The sequence below is a fragment of the Spermophilus citellus genome (genome assembly GCF_964194105.1).
Source record: "Spermophilus citellus genome assembly, chromosome: 3".
NCBI lineage: Eukaryota > Metazoa > Chordata > Mammalia > Rodentia > Sciuridae > Spermophilus > Spermophilus citellus.
This window is the reverse complement of record NC_138184.1, coordinates 190,477,318-190,497,844: the sequence shown is the minus strand read 5'-3', so window position 1 is coordinate 190,497,844 and position 20,527 is coordinate 190,477,318. Positions and strand designations below refer to the sequence as shown.

Sequence of the window (20,527 nt, the reverse complement as noted above, 5' to 3'; positions counted from 1 at the left end):
ACCCCAGCCTTGTCTTAAAATATTTTCAATAAGTACCTAGGTTCTCCAGAGAAAGAGAAAATATACATTTATATTTATGGACAGTGAAGAGAGAGATTGGTTTATAAAATAAAAAGAATATAATCTTATCATTTTTGACAATATGTATGAACCTGGAGCATGATGTGTTCAGTGAAACAAACCAGGAACAGAAAGACAAATAATGCATATTCTCATTCTTATGTAGAAATTAAAATGGTTGATCCCACATAAGTAGAATAGAAGGAACAGTCACTAGAGGCTAGAAAAGGTATGAGGAAGACAGAGGTTGTATAGTAGATCCCAAGATATCTTAGAAAGGAAGAATAAATTTTAGTATTCTTTAGCACAGCAGGGTGATTACTGCTTAAGACAATTTATTATATATTTCAAAATAAATAGAGGATTTTGAATGTTCCTAGCACAAAGTTAAATGTTTGTGGTGATGGAAATGCTAGTTACTGTATTAGATCATTATGCATTACATACATGTCACACCGTGCATGGAAATATTATGATTGTATATCAACTAAAAAGAAAAATTAAAAACACATTGCCTTACACAGTTGTTATGGTTTGGATGTGAGGTGTCCCCCAAAAGTTCATGTGTGAGACAGTGCAAGAAGGTTTAGAGGAAAAATGCTTGGATTAAGGCATGACCAAATCAATGAATTGATCTCCTAATGGGATTAACTGAGTGGTAATTGAAGGTGGGTAGGGTGTGGGTGGAGGAGGTGGGTCCCTGGGGGACATGACTTTGGGGTATGTATTTTGTATCTGGAGAGTGGAGTCTCTCTTAGCTGCCCCATCATCATATGTGAGCTGCTTCCCTCTGCCAAACTCTTCTGCCATGATGTTCATTCTCACCCTCAGCCCCAAGGAATGGGGCTGGATGTCTTGTACTGAGAGCTGTGAAACTCTGAGCCACAAAATAAACTTTTCCTCCTCTACAGTTGTTCTAGTTGGGTCGTTTAGTTTCGGCATTAAAAAAGTTGACTAAAACAATGGTCATGGAGGATGAGATCAAGGGGAACTGATTTTTAGTTCCAACACAGTAAACCAGTGCAATAAATTCAAATCTCAATCCCAAGGCCGAAGACTGATTTCCCAGCTCAAGTACAGGGGGAGAAGGAAAGTGGGGAGAAAGTTCTGAGGGCCTGAATAGAATAAAAGGCTGAGTAAGAAAGGATTTGGATTAGATGAGGCACCTCCACATTGTGGAGACTACTCTGCTTTGCTCAGTCTGCCAATTTAGATATTAATATTGATCGCACCCATAAACAGCCTCATAGATACATCCAGAAATATAAATAATGTTTAAACCAATATCTGGGTACTTCATGGCACAGCCATATTTACACATAAAAGTAACCATCACAGAGATGAAAGTAAATTAAAATCGAGTGCAAGTCAATGCATACTAATTCAGAACTCCTTGTGCCTGGAACATTTGGTTTTGTCATTTAATTCAGAATATGTGCGTTTTTGTGTACTGTGGGTTATGCAACCAAGTTTTAAAAATAAATATCCATAAGATATTAGGCTGAAGAGAAGGAAAATAAAAATATCGGTAAGTTTACTTTTCTGTTCTGTTCCTGTCCCCAGAAACATTTATTGATAAGCTTATTTTTCTGTTCTATTCTTATTCCAGAAAAGTTTGCAGCTCTGTGGGTTGAGTAGTTAATAGACTTGTTACGATTAGTAACATATAAAAGCTTAATGTAAAACTTATCTTCTACAGACACTGTTTTATGTACATGCATTAAATGTTCTTTTTCTCACAACAGTTAAATGAGGTCAATGTTATTATTGATCATTATTTTTTTCCAACATACAATGAGTCAACTGAACTCCAGAGGGGCTAATTTTTTTTTTTCCAAAGCCAAGCAGCTGATGTGATGGAACCAGAATTCCAGTTGATTCATCATTCAAAACTGTTTATTAATTTTACCCTGTGTTACAGGTTCGTGGTTTGGAGGGTGTAGCCGTGTTTAGGAGAGCATCCCTGCTCTGTGGAACTTGTGTTACACTGTATGTAAAGAGTATCTGATATCTTATGTTCAGTAATGTACTGTAAGGAATAGTAATGGGGAAAGAGGACCTGGTTTGGGGAAGAGTGGTACTTACCATTCAATATAGAATAACCAAAGAAGGGCTCTTTAATAAAATCATATTTGGAGCAGAGACATGAATGAAAGAAGTGAGTAACCCAGATACTCTGATACCTTGGGAAAAGAATATTTCATGGAAGTAAAGTAGCAAGTACATATTCCCTTAGCGTAGAACATGATTTATACGCTTTAGGAACAAGAAGGAAGCTAGTGAGTAAGCGAAAAAGAAGTGGTAGAAAATGCAGCCAGAGAGGCAGAGAAGAATTAAACCCTAAAAAGAATTTCTAGACACACTAGTAAGCACTTTAGTTTTTAGCTCTAATAAAATCAAGGCTATTTTAGGAATCTGACAGGTGGGTTTCAAATATGATCTTTGCTTCTCTTTTAACAAAATCAAGTTGGCTGAGCACTTTATTTATTTATTTATCTTGAGAATAGACAGTTGGGGCAAGGGCAAAACTAAAAAGATTATTTAGAAAGGCACTGCAGTAATATTGGTTGGAGATGATGGTGGCTTGGATCTAAATGACAGTGGTGCAAGTGGTGTGGTTGGTAATTCAAGAAGGTGAATTCTGGATGTATTTTTTTTTTTAAAGAGAGAGTGAGAGAGGAGAGAGAGAGAGAGAGAGAGAGAGAGAGAGAGAGAGAGAGAGAGAGAGAGAGAATTTTTAATATTTATTTTTTAGTTCTCGGCGGACACAACATCTTTGTTGGTATGTGGTGCTGAGGATCGAACCCGGGCTGCACGCATGCCAGGCGAACGCGCTACCGCTTGAGCCACATCCCCAGCCCATGGATGTATTTTTAATGTAGAAAAAAATAGTATTGGCTACAGGATTTTATGTCTTAATCATTACATTGTATTGTATTTGGTGAATATTTTGTGATTGTTTTAATATCTCTGTGTAAAGCAGGAGCTGTGTTTGACCAATTACATGAATTATCCAATGTCAAAAACAGTATGATAGAATCCATTTCTCTTGAAGAGTAAGCATGGGGAGACAGAAGTTGTACAGCTGTTATTGGAGTCCTAGAATGGACCATAAGTGTCAGAATTTTATGAGGGGGAAACAGATAATCTCAAAAGAAGAAATGAGTTTATTATCAATATGCATATTCCTGAAACTTTTGATAAACAAACCAAAAAAGCACTATTAGTAATACCTCTTATCATAATTGATCCTTTTACAGTCATAACATTTTAAAACATTACTAACCTTACAATAGTACTTGTGACAATATTTATTTGACTTACAAATTGATTTTGACATTGCCTTTTCAGGTTAAATGTGAAGAGTTTTTCTGTTTTAAAAACATCAGAAACATTAAGTAGTAGACTAGCTGAAGAACATCTAGAGAGTTTCATTAATATGAACATGGTGATTTACAGTGCTTAGACCCTGGTGAAGTTTAAAGTTCCATAGTAGGCTTAGAAAACGTGGGTAAGCTATTAATATTTTAGCATCTCCATTTCCTGTGGGGATGTGGCTTCCAGTTGTATAGGAGAATATTATAGTCTTATTTAGTATAAAATTCATATATTGTAGAAGAGTATGTTAGAAGTCCCAGTTGGGTTTTCTCTGAATTTATTATCTTACAAAGTCAAATACAGATGCATCTTTCATAAAAGGAAGAAGCTTATTCTAAAGTAATATCTGAGACTCTTCGATCAACTTATTACATTTTGATGACCATTTCAACAGTTGAACAGTAGTAGAATAACTGGAGGAATACAAATGAGATACAAAAGTTATTGATGAACAGCAAAATAATTCAGAACTCAAAGATTCTTAACAATAATTATAAAAGAATAATTATTTTATAATAAACAAAATAAGAATAAAAATTCTTATTTGGAACCCTCCCAAACTTCTTATTTAGGCCAATTATATTCAGTTTCCTAACATAAAATAGATTGGTTACTGAGGTAAAATTTTTTTCTAATAGGATTACTCTTAATATCATTTTCTCTCTAAGGTATTTCTTTGAACATAGTGACAGAAACAGCCAGAACATAACGAGTGACCAAGAAGGCTAGCCAAGTCTCAGAGGTATCTATTAGCTTCTTGTGTTTGTTCATGTTTAAAGTATAAGACAAACAGCTTTTGTGTTCTAAGGCTTCTCAATCATAAAACAAACTTTTAATAGGAGAATCAAGTTAAATATTAAATATTGCATGTGTTGGGAGAAGAGGTTTAATGGAGAGGAGTTGGATAGGATCATTGGGGCAGGAGTCGTGACAATAGTTGGAAACCTGGCATTTGAGGAAAAGGACAAAGCTTATGATACAAAATTTTAAAATGAGGAGCTTCTTACTGATGGTTTTTCTTAACAGCATTCTTGAGTCCACAAATTCGATGTTACCCTTTACATTAAGTTTGAGCTTAAGACATTTAAGAAAGATTTCCATCCTTGAATGCGTGTCTTTTACAATGTGACTCTACATCTTCTCCTGCCAACAGTCTGTTTCTCCATTCCCTTGAATCAGGATGGATGGCCTTGAGAATTAGTTTTGCCAATAGAATGTGGCAAAAGTGACCCTAGGTGAGAACGTAGTAAAGTGCATCAACTGAAAAATATAATCACGTTTCTAAAGGGTTTGCTTTCATTCTCAAATGATAGAACCTAGTAAGTTATTGAAGGAAAGTTATCTTGGAGAAGTCAACTTCATAAAATTATCTAAGAAGTTGTAATCTCATAAGTTATCCTTGGATGATTCTGTTAAAAACAAGGTAATATGCTTTATGGGACATTGCAGTGACCTAATTTTTCTAGGCTTTTTTTTTTGTGTGTGTGTGTGTGTGTGTTTTAAAAATATTGAAACAAGTACTTGCTTCACTTTTTTTGTATTTTAATATTTATTTTTTAGTTATCAGCGGACACAACATCTCTGTTTTGTATGTGGTGCTGGGGATCGAACCCGGGCCGCACGCATGCCAGGCCAGCGCGCTACCGCTTGAGCCACATCCCCAGCCCCAACTTGCTTCACTTTTAATAACTTAAAAATAATTTTGAAAAACTAAAGATCTTATCCTTTCCAGTGTTCCAACTGTTAATTAACATACAAAACACAAAAACCTTTCATATTTTAGTGGTGTTCTTCTCATTTAAAATGAGGTCATGCATCCTTTAAAGATACCCATGACTGTCTTGGTGGTTACAGCCTCACAGGTAAGTGTGTGTAATGGTGTTTTAAAAGATATTCCCAGGCAATTAGCTGAGCACATGAAGAAAGAAATTAAAGAGTGGGTGGAAGAAGAGCTGCATATTTTTGACAATAAAACAATAGAAGATGGTTTTCAATTTGGTTAAAGAAACAAGAAGGTGAATACTGTATAAGATTATTGTCTTTCTTTCATCTTAAGTTACAGGAGATGGTGTATAATCTATGTGAATCTGTTAGAGAGCAATGAAATTTCCCTTTGTTTGATCTGCAATTGTTGTTGTATGCTATTAGGTAAATTTTGATGCACTTTCAATAAAAAGGACTATTAATGAATTAATGTTTGTAAGTCTCTTTGAGCTCATCAGATGAAAGGTGTTATATAAGTGCAAAATAGTAGTATTGTGGTGGTTTCCATGACAACAGTAACTTTCTCACCTGGCAGGAACCCACTAATAAAATAAGTTGTCTGACTTAAAGTTTCTATTATAACTCTGCTTTTTGCACTTTCTAGTTTAAAGCATTCCAATTTAGTACTTTAATATTGTATGGCATGGTGGTATGAGCCTGCAATCCCAGGGATTTAGGAGGCTGAGGCAGAAGGATTGCAAGTGTGAGACCAGCCTCAGCATTTTAGTGAACCCTTGAGCAATTTATCAAGACCTTGTCTCAAAATTTTAAAAGGACTGGGCATGTAACTCAGTGGTAAAGCACCCCTAGTTTCAATCCCTAGTATCAGAAAAAAAATGGCATATATTTTATTTTTATCCACTAATTTGTTCATGTAGCCTTGTTAATTCTTGCTGGTATATTTCATAGTATTCTCATTATGTAAGAAAAAACACATTAATCTCTAAACTACGAGGCTATTGTCACTTTCAAATGATTATTCTCCTTCATCCTTTCTCTGTTCTTGGAGTCAAAAAGTCCTGGGCCTAAATCTTGCTCTCCTAAAACATGATACAAAGCAAGTTATTTGTCTCGTGATTTGCTTTTTCATCTGCAAAACAGAAATATATTAGAATCTACCCCAAAAGATCATTGTGAGGACTGCATGTGATCGTATATGTGAAGTGAGTGGTTCAGTGTGTACTCAAGAAATACTAGCTATTATATAATACATTAATTCTCCCCTCATAAGTGTATCCAGTCCTCTGTATCTCTATATCTGATAGAACTTTCATTGTGAAAGAAAGGTTCAGCACCTACATCATCCATTGTGGTAGCCATCAGATAATATATGGTTACTGAGTACTAGAAATCTGGCTAATGTGATTCAATAACTGAATTTTAAATTTTATTTAATTTTAATAACTTTATGAAGAGTCCCCTGAGACTAGAGACTGCTATTATTGAACAGTGCAGATCTAGCACAAATCCTTATTATTTTTTGTTCTGAGAAACTGTTTAGTTAGCATTTCAGCTCAAGTATTGAAGTTCTAATCTCTGATGTTCATCTGTTGATCAAGCACACTAATCGCTAATCGTAACTGAAGTCTTGCTTCTTTTTTTTTCCTGCCTTATTTTTTTTCAACTTCGTTTCTATTTCTACACAATATCTCCACTCTGCCAGTTTCCATAATACTTTCATTCAGTTTACTACTCTGCTCATTTTTCACTTTTCAACTAATTTCCTGAATTCTCAGTTAAATTTTCTCTTTTTAACTCTCTCAGGGAGAGACTCCCCCCCACCCCTTAGACAAACAAGCATTTCTCTCTAGCCTCTGTCTCTTTTACTGGGTGCAGTGGACTGTATTGATGGTATGCGACAATGCTGGGCTCCCTAAGCCCTTCCCTTTTTTGAGGAGACCTAGGGTAGAAGCTGTGAAGGAACATTCTCAGTATTGGGGGACTCAGTTGGGGCAGGGACTCCTCAGCAACCGAGGGACTCTTCTTCCTCTGCTGCTCTTTCTGCGACTGGCTGTTGGTTCAGGGACTCTAACTCCTTGAAGACCCTGTGGACTATAAAGTCTACCACCCTATCCCTTTAAACAAGGTCACTGTCATACCAGTGAATGAGTTTGACAAAGTGGTCATTGAGGGCATTGTCAACTCCCATCATTGAAGGTGGAACTGTCACATCACAGTTTCCAAGAGGGTCCGGCCCAAGATCTTGTAGGAAGTACTAAGATTGTGGACTGTGGTCATGAATTCTTCCATGATGCCAAAGATGTAATCCATGACCTTGGGCAGGGTGGGCTAGCAGGCAAGATTTGGTGGTACAGGAGGCATTAATCATGATCTTGAAGGAATTGTATTTCTAATGGTTTATGCCTATCACAAACATCATAGCCTCAGCAGAAAGGGCAGAGACAATGACCCTTTTGCCTCCACCCTTTGAGTAAGTCCTGGAACTCTATGGTCATGAACACACCGGTGGATTCTATAACATTTTCAGGAACCAGCACCATGCCATTTGATGTTTGTGGGATCTCATGCCTGGAAGATGGAGATAGGCTTTCTTTTCATTAATGACAAGTTTCCTGTTCTCAGCTTTGTGCCATTGCACTTGCCATGGATAATAAACTCATACTGGAACATGTAGACCATGCAGTTGAGTTCAATGAAGTGGTCATTGATATTGAAAATAACCCTTTGCTCATCAAATCCATTTACTCCATCCTTCACGTTGTGTCTCAGGACACGGCTGGCACTGCATCAGCAGTCTGTTGAATAAGGTGGGTCATGGGGGTGGGGTGAGGTGGAGTGGAGCCTCTGAGTATCCTTTTGACCTAATTTCTCCCTAGCCTCTCTGAAACTTTTCTCTGTTGTCATTCCCTTCTTTCTTTACTCTTTTCATCAACAATTTCTTTCATTCAATTTCAATTCTAAGCTATTTCTCACTTCTTTCTTTAATTATCAGAGTCTCAGATGAACTGTTTACGTTAGGACTGACCTCACCGTTCATATTCCCCTTAATACCTTGTAGTCTAGTCAATCATATATACGCCTTTATTATAGGTCACCAGTTATTTCATGTCTTCCTTTCCTTAATGATCATTTTCTTATCTTTATAATGACTTGCATAATTCCTCAGTCCCATCTTGAAATTAGTTTTCCTTGGCTTTCTTCATTATCATTCTTAATGTACCATCCTGCATTGCATCTTGATTCTCTGTAGCTTTGTTGACTCTTTTAGGGTGCCTCCATTTCTTTCTTCTTGAAGTACCATTCACATGTAATTAATTCTTGCTCCTGAGAAACTCTTCTGTAGACTTCTAATTGGTCTCTAGTGTGTCTTTACACACCTCCCTACCCATTTGTGCCCTTCTGAATGAATCCTTGTATAGTCAACTCATAATCATATATGACTGTTTGTACAAAAATCTTTAATATTCATCTGTTTTAAAATGTATGGCATGGCCTTAAGCAACGCTGGATGTATTGTAGCTCTATTTAGCCTCTTTATTCAGAGTAACCCAGAAGTTCTTAGAATGAGTCTAGGGCATTTCAGGAAGTCCTTGGGGCCCTTCAAGGTAGTTGCAAGGTTAAAACTATTTTCATACTTATATTTACATCCTATTTGCCATTCTCACTTTTTTTTCACTCTTTTTCTCTCATGAATATACAATGGAGTCATCCAAAGGCTACATGATGTTTCATGATGTCATTGTTCTGATGGCAGGTGTACTTGTCTATTCTTATGATCTGAAAATTTCTCAGTTCAAGTAGAGATATAGATCATCCACAGAAACAGAGGCTTTTTGGGTGGGAGGTTCTTAATAATTTTTAAAAGTAAAGAGCTCGAGAACTTCTGTTGTAATCAAATGTGGCTGTCTCATTGTTATTTTGACATCAAAATGCTCTGTTTTCCTGGTTTTCATCTATGTAGACATAACACTTTTATGTTTAGGTCAGAGGCTAACTCCTTCATTTAGCCTTTCCTGATCTTTCTCTTCACCCGAAACAGTGTGTAACCATTCTTATTTATCACTACCTTAAACACTTTATCACTGTATTTTTTAAAAAATGATGTTTGCAGTATTAACTTGTTTGGGGGATTTTTAGATTTGCTCCATTCCTTGCATCAGAGCCCACATAATCTTTTGAGGGCCATGTGATTTTTAATCTTTGTTTTTCCACTGAGCCTCACACGTTTTAGGCACCAATTATGTAGTTAATAGATAAATGTATTTGGTTGTTCAGCTACTAGTTAATTCAACAAACATTTATTTAATTAAGACTGGATGTTTTAAAGACTCTCAAGAAGCTAAATGTAGGGGATGAAAATGTAAACAAATAAGTGTCATAATAATCTTTTAACATGCAGTAAACTGAAGTAGGGTTCATTGGAAGAAAAAAAATGAGCAAATCTTTATAAGGAAATGGTATTATCAGAAAATACTGCAGAGAGAAAATTATATTTAAAAGAAAAATTTTGCATGCCCCATTTTTCCACCCAACTAGGAGCTACCTGGATTGTGTACCTCATACACTTACTAAGACTGAAAGACTTACCCTCTCAACCTGTAGAGACATTGGCTTTCTAGATCCAGAGAAAAACAGTCATTACTAACTCTCTTTTTCACTATATTTCTCACATAAAGCTTATGAACAACTTTTTAAAATTCTTGCCAAACTCAAAGAACATTTTCCATTGCTTTCAGTTACTGTTCTTCATTAAATTGTGAATATTAAAATGTCTTAAATTTGGAGATTTACTCCTGTATGTACATGGAAATTATTTGTTTTAATTGTTCCAAAATATACACAACACACAATATACCATCTTAGCCATGTTCAGGTGTGTCATTCTGTGTCATTGAGTACATTGACATTGATGTGCAGTTGCCACCATCCATCTCCAGAAATCTTTTCATCTTGAAAGTTGAAACTGTACTTAGAATCAATAGCTTCCAATTTCCTCCTCTAGCAAGCCCAGCCCCCACAACTACTAATCTGTATTGTGTCTGAATTTGGCTATTCTATATATATTTCATACAAGTGGAATGATATAATATCTCTCCTTTTGTTACTGGTTTACTTTACTACTTAGCTTATTGTGTTTAAGGTTCATCTATGTTGTAGCATGTATCAGAATCTTTTTTCTTTGTAAGGCTGACTATTACTGCATTGCATTGATATACCACATTTTATGTATATAGTTATCTTTATAAATGAACATGTAGATCTGAATTGCATTTTCTGTAGATGGAATTTAATACCATCTATAATAATAAACAAAATATTGTACATTTAGTTTATTCAAATGACATGGTATTAAAGCCATTAAGGGTATTTGAGTAAGAGTGATGCCTCTCTTATGTAGGGTAATAGTAAAACACATTTATTTGACCGGAATCTAGGCAAATAAAAATTAAGATTCAAAATTTAGTTTGAGTACACAAATGTTTATATTTTGCGCACTACTACTCAAGTATCTATGCAAATTCTTTGTTATACTTTCTCTTCAACAGAGATAAAATATCTGTGAGAACATACTGTCTTAAGGAAAAGCATGGTGGGTCCAAACAGGCAGATCCTTTATACTGGGCTATAATCTAGAGCTGTTGTTTCTGATATTTTAAACCTGTAGTTTATTTAGTATGTTCTATTAGTGTTCCTGCTCACTCTGATGATTGCAAAAGTCTATACTCCTCACAGTATAAAATGAAAATAAATGACAAACTCTCAGAGCACCTATAGAAGACATTATCTTTATGTCAGTAGGTTACTTGTTCTTACTACTGTGACATTATTGCCTTAAAAAAAAAAAGAAGCAGAAACATACATAGGATTGCCCAGCATCTATATGTGTCTGTGTGCATGTGTGTGTATGTGTTTCTACTTTCTAGTCTTTGTTTCTGGATTTCTGCAGGTGTAGATTAGTAACACTAAATTATAGGAGACATGAAAAAGTTGAAGTCAAAGTTTGCTTTTTGGAGATATCTGACCAATTAAACATCATACAAATTATTAGTATGTTCATCATACCATAAACAACAGTCATAAAGTTTTATTTTGGGGGACCAGGTATTATTCCACAAATACATTTTATTGTTGTTGTTTTTTCAGTTCAAGAAGTCATGTCGTGTATAACTGGATATTCTAGGTAAGGAAACAATAGGAATAGACTTTATTCACGAGTTGCTGAGAAGGGACTAATGCAGAACTTGGCATGACTTTGAGCTTAGGGTGCACGTGTAGTGTAGTAGGAGGCCAATAGATAGTTGTAAATACATGTAAATTATTTACAAGTCAGTCATGTTGTTGACAATTTGAATTGGAGTATAAACAAAAAAGTTTATCATGAAACTTTCTGTAAGAAGGAAAGTAGTTTGCATTTTTAATTAAAATGGTGAATGAATCCATGAAAGGGATAGTTGAAATCTTTTTCCTTATTAGTACACATTATGCTTGAAGTGAATAGCTTATATTTGATGAATAGAAAACATGATCCTGCTGTGCTTGTTTTAAAATTTAATATTATTAAATTATTTTCTACTCATGTTTATTCTTAAACAAGTTAATATAATTCATTTTAATGTGTTTTAAAAATCCCATTAGTCTTTCTTCTGTTAATCTTTACCAGTAGGACATGTATTTTAGAACTATGTCCCTCAAGTTAAGAAAGATTTTATCCTTTGGTTCACTGAGAGGTTTTATAATGAATGGATGTTTGTTTTGTCATATGCTTGCTTTTTATTCATCTGTCTATTTGGACATGGAATTTTTCTTCTTTAATCTGTGGATATGTCGGATTATACTAACTACTTCTTGAATGTTTAACCAGTCTTAAAAACCTGGGATAAATCCCATCTTGTTATATAATTTCCCTACATATGTGGGTGGGCATGTACTTTGTACAAATACATTGCTGGATTATGTTGAGAATTTTTACGTTCATTTCATGAGAGATATTGGTCTATAAACTTTTGTGTGACATCTTTGGTTTTGTTATTAGGGTAGTGTTGGCCTCATAGAATGATTTAAGAAGTATTTTCTCTGCTTATATCCATAACAGAGATTGTACAGAATTGGTATAATCTATTCCTTAAATATTTGGTAGAATTCACCAGCAAGCCAACATGGGGCCTGGTGCTTTCTGTTCTGGATGTTATTAATTATTAATCCAATTTCTATAATATACATAGGTCTATTCATATAGTCTACCTTTTCTGTGAGTTTTAGCAGCTTGTCTTTAAGCTTTGGTTCATTACCTCTTAGGTATCAGGATTTTTGGCACAGGGTTTTTACACCATTGACATATTTGCGGATATGTATCTCTCAATTGGTTAGGAAGTCATGCACCTCCCAAGATCCTAAATTTTTCTTACATGTTAAAAAGACTTTTTGTAAGGTTGGAGTCTGTTTCAGGTTTCTTCTGGTTTGAAAAGAGGTGACAAAGCATGAAGAAAGTGTCTGTGTGGTTGTTTTCCTACATGTTAACATTGGACCCTTGCTTCTCTAAGCCAGGTTTACAGATTTGAGCACACTGCTGTTTTGCTGAACATGAGACCTTCTTGCCAATGACAATGACAGAGAAAAATGAGAAAATATAGTTCTAGACATGTTTTGAGGATTAAAACTGCTAATATGTGAAAGTTGGTATATTAGAAAAAATAACTGTCAATATTGAAAGGAAGATGAATTTACCTTCTTTCTTATTCAAGGAAGAAGAAAAGGGATTTACAGATACAGAAAGGAATCAGAAAAAAAAGAAATATTTGAAGCATTTTAAAATCTGTAACTTTATTTTTAAAGATTTAATTATCTTACTTCGATGAAGAATTTGAATGAGAGTCAGACCTATGTGTCATTCTGTATAATCTGAGTCTATTTAAACCTGCTTTACTTACACTAATAGTAGCCTTTTTGAATTTTTTCTTAATATTTTTTCCTCTAATTCAGTCTCATACTCTAAGTTAAAAAAAAAAAAAAAGGAATAACCTAGGCAGTCTGGGGAGGAATTCCCTTTTATTGGCTCACTGGTGTAGTCCTTGAGCACCCACTGAGCACACACACCTCTGTAGGATGAATTAGAATCAACTCCAGCCTGGGCTTCAACCCAGGGGCTTGTTTTCAACCTATTATGGTTATAGAGGTTTTTACCTTGTACTAAAATTCTTACTATATTTTATTTTGTTGAAAATGTTTTTCCTTCCAGTTTTAAATATTTTGCTGTATTTGTAATGATGTCAAGAGTACTGTTTTATTTATTTATTTTTCTCTTCAGCACATCCTATTGAAAATATTAAACTACATATATGTGTCCTCATAGACATTCGTTTGATTTGCTTATGGCAGTTTACATTTACATGGTTATGGGTTATGTGACTTTAATAGTTTCAATTTGAATAAGTGGCATAATCATTTTAATAAAACAGTTCTAATTAACATGAAAACTTTTATTACACTTATATTTTGCTCTGTGAAAAGTGAGATGCATGTATTTGATGAGTTATTTTTTAATTTTTAATTTCATCACAATGGTTTATTTCAAGGGATGTTTTATAAAAATCAGAGAAAAATTTAAATATACTCAAGTCTTCAGCTACCAGGATATTAGAATCATTCTTTTTGTTGCTTCAAGAGAAATTCTGAAAGGGATTTAGTTGTGATTCAGACAGGTGTGTCACTTTCTCTACCTACTTCATAAATAATTATCATTTTCACATAGCAAATTGCTTTTATAGTTGGTATCACTATGTGTGTTTACTTTTGCTTTCATAGTATCACATTCTAACTTATAATCTGTCCTTTTCCTTGGGGAACATGATTCACTCAGAAACCTATTTACTACATGCTTACTCTGTCCTTAAGCGTAGTCAACAGGGAGGGTGTCTTTTATCTCTGTATTTCCAGCAGATAGAAAACTTTACACATAGCAGGTGTTCAGTAACTGCAATGATTGAAGGGAAAAGGGCCTTTTATGCCATTTGAAATTAGATTTTAAAGTATTTTTAGCTATTTTGTGTAAATACAATAATGCATTTTTACACAACTTCACCAGGCAGCTGTTATTTTTGCTTTGAGTTAAGTCCAAGAAGGCAGAGTTCTACAAAGAACTGTCCTCACACCGTTCCTTTCTCTAATCACTGACTGTTCATTTCTATCTAACCAATATCTTTTAGCCTGTGGATTGATTTTATTTTTATTTTTATACTCTTGGACAGAATATTATCTGTCAGTGAAACATAGATATTTAAATATTTCAGAATTAAAATAAAACAATTCAATAAGTGTAAAAAATGACTAAAACAAAAATGTTCCTATTTTTGAATAAGCATGTTTTGAACTGCATCCACAATGCCAGCAAACTTAACATTTATTGCAGCTTCATTTTTTTTTTTTGAGGTGTACTTCTATTTCAGCTCATTTGTATGAATGTATCTTCTCAGTGGTTTGATGGGGATGTAGTGGTGCCTGAAAACATCATTTTCTTAGAACAGGTGCCACTCACCAGGGGATTGCTCAACCAAACAAGAATAAAGCTTACCTAGGTGCTATTATATAGATAAAATACTTACATGATTTACCTAGTGTGGCTAAAAGATAGTGAATTTAAGTAAATTTGTAAATTAAGTACCTCTACTTAGCAACTATCTCCTTTTACCTCAGGACTCCACAAAGATGACAGAATAATAATTTTGGAGTCAGACTCAAAGAATAAATCTCATTATGTATTAGCTACAATTCCTGTGTATGTTTACATCTTTATATATACTTTTTCCTTTTTTGGTACCAGGAATTGGACTCAGGGGCACTCAACCACTGAGCCACATCCTCAGTCCTATTTTGTATTTTATTTAGAGATAGGGTCTCATTAAGTTGCTTAGTGCCTCACCATTGCTGAGGCTGGCTTTAAACTTATGATCCTCCTGTCTCAGCCTCCTGAGCCACTAGGATTACAGGTGTGTGCCACCATGGCTGGCTGTGTTTATATATACTTCATAGCTTTGTACTACCTGCAGTTACCACTACAATATGGATCTAGTGTTAACTATCAACTCTGCGTTTTTTTTAGGATAGTTTACATGGAGTTTTTCAAGATTTCAAAACAATATTCTATATTTGAATAAATTCCAAAATGTATAAACTCAAGTAGTGTTATTTGAAAATTCAAAATAAATTAATATTATGCCAGATTGATTTAAGGGAGTGCAGCAGCATTTCTTTCTATACCTTAACTCCTTTGAAAAATTACTAAATTTAATTTTGAACTTGGATTGCCTATGAGTAATATCACTGTAGTGATTCATATCTACTGTCTTCTCTACCTAAAATTTTATTCTTAAATTCCTGTGCCTGTTCAGTTTTATGTTTACTAGACAACAGCTTAAAACATTAATTCATTATATGAGTGCCTACTGTGTGCCATGCAAAAGTCTGTGTTTGGAGGTCTCAGAAGTATATTAAACAGACAAGCATCCTTGCTGTTGCCAAGTTGACATTGCTGTAATCAGAGCTGAGATTACCCAGTCAGCACTCTGGGTCTCTGTTGGAACTTCCACAGCATTTAGGCTTTAAAATTTTAGCTATTTCCTCTCCTGATGTTTGCAACATCTATATAAATGGTAATGAAATAATGTTCCTCTCATACAAATGTATGGACTACAGAATGCCTCTGAGCCCTTAATGGATTTTGGTAGGAATGGAGTAGTTTATGGACCATCTCTCTTCTTAGAAAACATTCTACAGGCTCAGAAACCTAGGAATATTTTGTTGATTCCAATACTGTACATCACCATTGACAGCAACCAGAACCAGACTTGTGTGTTTGTTGACTTCCTAGGGCTCAGTTGTTTCTTTTCTGTTCTTTGAAATGTTATTTATAGTAACAACCTTCATGTGCAACAGCAATTATCTAACTTTCTTTAATTTGGCTGTTGTTAACTCGCTAGTTTTGAGATAATAAATGATTCTTAGTTCTCACCATTACCTCAAAAGACGTTTGCAGTTCAATATGAAAATCATATTTAAAATGTTACTGTAATTTTTATTTTGACCATCAGTTATTGGTTTATGTAACCATGTACTTTACTTTTTTGTACTCCAAATTTTTAGTATTCTTCAAAATCATGCACTTTACTTGATACTTATCATGCTATTTTGCAATAGAATTAAAAAGATATTTGTTTTATCTTTGAGCTTTATGGGATGTAATTTTTTATTTTGCTTAGAAAACAATTAAATGATAATATTTCATTTAGAATGTGTCTTCATTTTGTTAATTAGAAGACAAGAGGATAAAAAAATATTAACAAAGAGTTCCAAGTAACACTTTAGAAAACTAAAGCTGTTTCCTCCTATCCGTGAGTTCCTGAGGAGGCGGGGAATGAAAACTAAATTCCCTAGTAACTGCATTTTATCTAATACAGTTTTTTAAAGGATACTGGTTAGAGCTCCAGGGAATATCTGAGTAACATTGCCCTGCTCCCTACCATAGCAAATTGTAAATATTTTTTTTTATCCAATTTAAAAGTTTAGAAGAAATTAGAAGTCTGTTTCTTCTGGAAGCATAGAAAAGGCAGAAAATAATTTTGGAAGAACTATTATCATAGGTAAATTGAAGAATAGGTCCTGTTTATTTGCAAAAAATTTTATCATTAAGAGCAATGTGGACATGATAAAGAATGCTGAAGTATATGAAGTACAGGAATTTGAATTACCTTAGTGTTTCTAAGTTACCTGAATAATGATGTTCAAGTTACCTTTATAGTGATGCTTAACTGAAATAATGGTTTCAAATGATGCTGTACAGAATACCCAAGGCTTTTAGGAATACTAAAGGTACCTGGGGGAGTGAGTAATGGTGGCATTGAGTGTTCAGGGTTCTGATTCATCCAGATACTTCATGTTTAATTGGCTCCTTACTAAGGTTTCATTGAAAGACAGACATCTTTAGTTTAAAAGCATTTGAAAATATTTTTTAAATGAGTAAAATGTCTAAGTGATCAAAATGTATGACACGTAATATCATTCATCTCTTTCAGTGCCTAAGTCAGGCTTGGCTAACTGAACACAGGATTTTTTCCTTATGTGGACTCAGACTTAGGCTCCATACAGCTTTCAATCAATCAGACTTGGTGGTTAGTTAAATCCATTTACTAGCTTTGCATTACTATATTCTAAAATTTTATTGGACCTTCAGAACACATAACACATTTTAGTCTAAGAAAGGCATAAGATGAATATTTCAGTCTAAAAAAGGAAAAGATTAGAAAAAGTCAGCATGGGCTGGGGATGTGGCTCAAGCAGTAGCGCGCTCGCCTGGCATGCGTGCGGCCCGGGTTCGATCCTCAGCACCACATACCAACAAAGATGTTGTGTCCGCCGAGAACTAAAAAATAAATATTAAAAAAAATTCTCTCTCTCTCTCTCTCTCCCCCCTCTCTCACTCTCTCTCTCCCCTCTCTCACTCTCTCTTTAAAAAAAAAAAAAAGAAAAAGTCAGCACTTATTCAGGAAATTGGTCTTGGAAATACAAATTCAGATCATTGAAAATGATTCCTACTGATTTGTTAATTGTAGACCTCATGAAGTAGAGGCAGTTGAAATCAGTCATTTTTTTCTGTTAGGGATTTGAGACATAAATAACTTTATTCTATAAATCATAAAATTAAACCATCAAAAAGTTTAAACCTGTCAATTCATGTAAGAGTAGACAATGAAGCCTTCATCTCTTTGAAATACATCTTATCCTGTCTTCATGTTCCTTGGTTTTTACCAAAGAATGGAATTGCATTTGTTTAAATTAAAATGCCTCAAAAGTATATTCATAAACATATTTTAAGATTTGCAAAGTAATAAATGCATTAATAGTTCTTATTTAGGATGGATATGATTTCTATACTGCAGAGTCATTTCACAATTGTAACAAATTCAGAGTTAATTTTCAAAGGAAACACAATTATTTGTCTCTGTTAACAGGGCTATTCTAATGTGATGCTGGGGCTGAATTTACCTAGGACTCCATTTCAAGGTTGACTTGAAAGTCTTGTGGAAGTTCTGGAAGAAATACGTAAGTGTTCTTTTGGTAATAATGTTCTGCTGATTGTGCTTATTTTTATTTTTCTAGAGTTTATTATGTTCTTTAATATTTTGGTTAACTACTTTTGCCCAAATGTTAAAAATGTTTCTGTAGACTGCAGAGACATGTCAAGTATGGCAATAGAAGTATATTTATCACTGTTATTGGACTTCCCATTCCAGTCGGTGCTTCTCTCTTTGCGTATTAAATTTGGCTTCACTTTTTACAGTTTAGCATAAATTTATGTGAGATATGAAATTCTGAAATATATGAAGAAAATGAGGCAAGAAAGACTGTTGGAGTATTTTGTAAACATTGTGCTGGAATTTTGTTGTGCTGTTCTTCAATAATATTGTTTCTAAATTAATTGATATTGAGGGTTTCAAGATTTAGAGGTATTGAGAAAAAAAGGAGGAAACATTTAATAGTTACCATTTATTTTTCTTCAAGGCTTGATTTTCCTTTTAAACTTTTTGCAACTCAAGAAGTCATTTGTTTAGAATGTATTTATTTATTTTTTAATATTGCATATCTTTACGTCTTGTGGTAGTTTTCCTTGATACTTACTATGTCAAAATTCAAAAGATTCTCAATGAGAATTGTTTTCTCAGTTTCACTATAGTGATATTATTTAACTCTAATGATATTATTCAAGCAATACATCTTTATTTATTTTTTAATATTGCACATCTTTACGTCTTGTGGTAGGTTTCCTTGATACTTACTATGTCAACATTCGAAAGATTCTTAATGAAAATTGTTTTCTCAGTTTCACTATAATGATATTATTTCACTCCAATGATATTATTCAAGCAGTACATCACAGCTTGCCAAATATATATTAAAAGAATTATAAGTAAGAAAGAGACCTAAAATAAATTTTATGTAGTAATGTTACATTTCAAAATTTCCAATAATTTCATTGTTTCTTTTGAAGCTTTAACCAGAAAGTGCAGATGCCCTGGCAGTGCCCTGACATTTTCAGAATTTTTTTTTATCAAGGGTCACCATGATATTAAGACAGGCCTTGGTATCCTAATTTTCTGCCTAAATGGCTTTATGAATTTTTAGAGTTTTTCTCAAGAGTCTCTATAACTTCCTGAAGTGATTTCGTCAATTGCTTTAGTTATAATCAAATACTTACCAGGTATTTTACCTATGAATTTTATAGTTCTTTTCATTATTCTACCAACTTTATAATTTTCGAGGTACAAAAATAAAATTACTTCATATTGATCTATCATTGAAAATTTTCAAAGCATTTTGGCAACTTCTGACTTCGTTTATCTCTCTAGTTAACCTTATGGTATGAGTAAGGTTGACGTTGCTATTCTTTGTTTGGTTATGTGGAGAAAATTAAAAGACAAAGAATTACAGTGATTTAGAAAAATATTATAACTTGTCATAATTTTATGGTCAATAGTAAACAATGAGATATTATTAAAACACATTTTCTAAAACCCAATCTTTCTTTTTTCTTTTTTTTTAAGGAGGGAGATATTATTATTGTTACTATAGATAATGATTATAATAATGATGTCCTCCATATTTGTAAGACCATTTGACATTTAGGTTGTTATTTTATGAGGGAAGGAATATTTATTTGTCTGAAAGTAGAGGGATATAGGTAGGAATTACCTGACAATGAACATCATGGAGCCATGAAAAATACTATTTTTAAAGAAAATCTTCTTCCCAGAATGGAACTTAATTGCATTTGAAGGTAGTTCAAAACTGCTTCTGGAACTTGCTAATTAGAGAGTTATGCTAGTTATGTGCTTATAGTGGCAGGTTTTTTTTTTTACATTTTTAAATGAGTGCTAACCCCAAATTGGTGTAAATAATGCATATGCATAATGCCTAAGTTTTATTGAAATGGCAAAGTGCATTCTGTAAAAGCATTTATTCTTGGAAGCTTATAGGATTATAAACCTTTGAACTGGATGTATTATGGTAAGAATAGAGTGATGGAGAGGTAGATTTTGAGTTCAGAGTGATGTGAGTTTGCATTATTACAATCATTTGCTAGCTTTCTATTGACTTTGGTTAATTTTCTTAAGTCTGTGCATCTCAGTCTTCATACAGCAAAAGGGAAAGATATGCCCATTTATTGGATTATTGTAAAAATTTAGCAGTTGATACGTAGCTTCTTCCCTGTCCACCTATATTACCTTCTCTTTAGAAAAACAAAAACAAAAAGTTTTAAAACGTTGAAATGAATCTTTGTTTGCATCTTCCTATTGAATTCTCAAACAAATTGTTT

General features: G+C 33.9%; 1 protein-coding gene across 1 annotated transcript in view; it reads left to right on the top strand.

Moving 5' to 3' along the window:
- The window catches only part of FOXP2 (forkhead box P2), a 561,440-nt gene that overhangs the window by 164,691 nt on the left and 376,222 nt on the right, over nt 1-20,527 (top strand). Inside the window, exon 4 of the mRNA XM_081286102.1 lies at nt 18,165-18,255. The gene's annotated coding sequence lies outside the window, so the exon portion shown is untranslated. The remainder of the gene's footprint in view (nt 1-18,164; nt 18,256-20,527) is intronic.